At 43.9% G+C, this 3,084-nt stretch overlaps 1 non-coding gene across 1 annotated transcript; it reads left to right on the forward strand.

Annotated features, from left to right (window-relative positions):
- The first annotated feature begins 830 nt into the window (after positions 1-830).
- On the forward strand, positions 831-902 carry trnam-cau (transfer RNA methionine (anticodon CAU)). The gene has a single exon. It is a non-coding gene; the product is annotated as a tRNA-Met (tRNA).
- Positions 903-3,084: the final 2,182 nt, after the last annotated feature.

The following is a 3,084-nucleotide window of genomic DNA, read 5'->3' on the forward strand; positions in this document are numbered from 1 at the left end:
GTGCTTTAAGTTGACGGTGCCCACCTGTCGTGTCAATGTTTCTATGTTTGTCTGTTCTGGTCTGAATGAAAGAGGAGGTTTTCTTGGTCATGTGACGTGGATGAGAGTTCAACTAGAACTTCCTGATTCAACAGGATTTGAGTTTGTTGGGATTTTGTCAAAGACACCAACCAAACCTCTGAGTGGTGCAGATGTCTGCTGCCTCCTCAGAGCAGACTGGAGCTCAGCCTCACTCACCTGTGGGAGCCCCAGCAGAGCCACCGTGTGATGGAGTTTCAGTTTAGGATCCAAGGTCCTGGATTGAATTGGTGTTTTGTGTGTTTTTAGGCCTCCTGGCACCGATGAATGAATGAACCATTGTTCCAGAGGGAGCTGGTGTCAGGTCAGTCCCTGTTTCTACAAGACCTCCTGCTGCAGAGCCAAACTGGGAAACATCCATCCATCCATTTTCTTCCACTTATCCTGTTTAGGATTGTGTGTGTGTGTGTGTGTGTGTGTGTGTGTGTGTGTGTGTGTGTGTGTGTGTGTGTGTGTGTGTGTCAAGTCAAGTCAAGTCTCAACAAAGTTCTCTCATGACTCTTTACTAGTAGAGCAGGTCTAGAACCAAACTGCTTCAATGAATCTACACCAACAATTCTCCATCAGCAGCACATCCTGCAACAGTGGTGATGAAAACCTTCCTTTTAACAGGCAGGAACGTGGAGAAGATCCAGGATCAGTGGGGACGGCCTCCTGCTTTGACCGGTTGGGGGTAAAGAGAACAGGAGAGCAGGGCAGAGACAAAGACAGATAATGCTGTCCTAAAACAAGGCCTGTTCAGTCAATGGTAGAGCAGAGTGGCGCAGAGGAAGCGTGCTGGGCCCATAACCCAGAGGTCGATGGATCGAAACCATCCTCTGCTAGAAGAAGAAAAATAAAATGAACCAGTGTCTTTAGAAATGTGTCTGTTAAAAAGAGGTTCATGAGGATTTTGTCTTCCTCCACAATCACCAACCATTGTGAGAGTTAACAACAGTCCACTTTCTGACTGAAGCAAAAGTAGACTTCAAAAGGTTTTTCTGATTCAACATAGCAGCTAAATTTCCATTTCCATTTCCTGAACAGGACAGGTTAAAAAAAAGGGAATGTCATGACTTCCTCTGTATGTTAGAATATGAACGACTAAAAATGTTCATGCCCAGTTTTAAGTTAGAATTAAACTGAAAATACAAAAATCTCAGTGTTGTAAACTGTTTCAAACAAATTCTACTGTTCAACAGTTCAAGAGTTTCTAATGAAGCTGAATGTTCTCCTCTACTTTCCTCAATTGTGTTTCTTTCATGTCCTCCTGAGATCAAAGACAGAATTCTAGGTTCAAATAAATACACTATCAAAGCCCCCTGATGACATCATCATCAATTCTGACTTTGATCTGGAGGCTCTTGCTTTAATCTTGGCTTTGATCTGGCTAATGTTTCCTGACATTTTTGCTGTTTCCACTCCAGAGCAACCAGTAGTTGATCCTATCAGACCAGTCTGATGAACGAAGCTTTTCACTGTCAGTGGAATCACTGGGAAAAGAAACTCCTCCTGTCAGATGAAGGCTTCACTGTGTTGAGGAGGGTTTCTTCAGATGATTCTGGAAGAATAAATCAAAACCTCATCATTGAACATGAACATTCATCACTGATGACTGTTTTAATTGAACCTACTGGATACTGTGGTGCCTGATGAGGAGAAAACTTGGGTACAAAGTTGAAGAAGAGGGTTTTTGGAGAGGAGATTTAGATGAGATGGTTTCCAAATCAAATTGGTTGTCACAAGGGAAAGTCTGCATGGAAACACACAAACACACACACACACACACACACACACACACACACACACACACACACACAGAGTCCTACTGACTAACCCATGTTTTTCTTCACTTAAACCACCACTGGAGTATTGAAAGAGATTGCATGAGACACCATCAACTTACATTAAAAACCCCTGACTGCCTTTAATTCCCTCCTGGCTGCAGGAAATTAGACAGACCAGCCCATAGAGTGGAGGTGAGACCACAACCATGCTCTACAATCAATATTTACATCAAACCAGCACCATCTCAACAACTTAACCTGACTAAATATATACATGAATCCAGACTACTACACCAACTCAATCATACATCCACATGCATAATCAATCAATGAACCTCGCCTGTGATTGTACCCCCTCCCCCATCTGGGAGCAAAGGTTTGCACCTACAGCTCTTAAGGAGCTTCCTTGGGCCACTCTCCCCTTTTGGCTCCACCCCTTTAAGGAAACCACCAGGAAGAGGTGAGGACTGACCGTGACGACTGAAACTGCCACATTTACATGAGACAAACTAGATCAACACTAAATACCAGGCCTTGCACAGTGATTCCCACTGACTGACACTGGGGTCTTCATTTTCCACAGGCAGGATGGCCGGTCCCCCTGTGCTTCCCAGGTCCCTCCCTGGAACACATGGCATAGAAAATGTTTCACATGTTTGCTGATTCAATAAACCTGACCATTAACATGTGTGTGATCCTCTAATTTACATAAACTGTTAATACCAAGACAAATGCTACCTTCAATTAATCATTCATGTCATGGAACCCTGGGTCTCCATTACATTGGTCAACCAGAGAAGCTTCAACTGGTGAAGGTCATCCAACCCTGCATGAAGGTCAACCTCCATCATCTGCTGCTCATTAGCAGGGACTTAGCTCTAATGGTAGAGTGCTAGCTTAGCATGTGAGAGGTAGAGGGATCGATGCCCTCATTCTCCAGAATACTTTAGCTTGTTCTGTTGATCAGAGGAGCTGCTGGGTGATGAATGCTGATGTTTGTCCACTGGTGTGATAAAGTGTCCCCTGTTACTGAGATGAGGATGAACACCTGCTCAGGTCAAAGCTGCAATGAAGTCAAGTCATCACCCTGTAAAGCACCAAATAACAAAAGTTACACTTTACAAGTAGAACAGGTCCAGTTCCACACTCCTTAAATGAATTTACACCCAACAATTCTTCATGATCAAGCACATCCTAGCTTAGGCCCAACTTTTCTTGGCGCTCTCCCAGATGCTTGGGA

Source organism: Aulostomus chinensis, chromosome 1, assembly GCF_037954235.1.
Source record: "Aulostomus chinensis isolate RoL2024-O1b breed Wild chromosome 1, RoL_Achi_v1.0, whole genome shotgun sequence".
In the NCBI taxonomy this organism is placed as follows: Eukaryota; Metazoa; Chordata; class Actinopteri; order Syngnathiformes; family Aulostomidae; genus Aulostomus; species Aulostomus chinensis.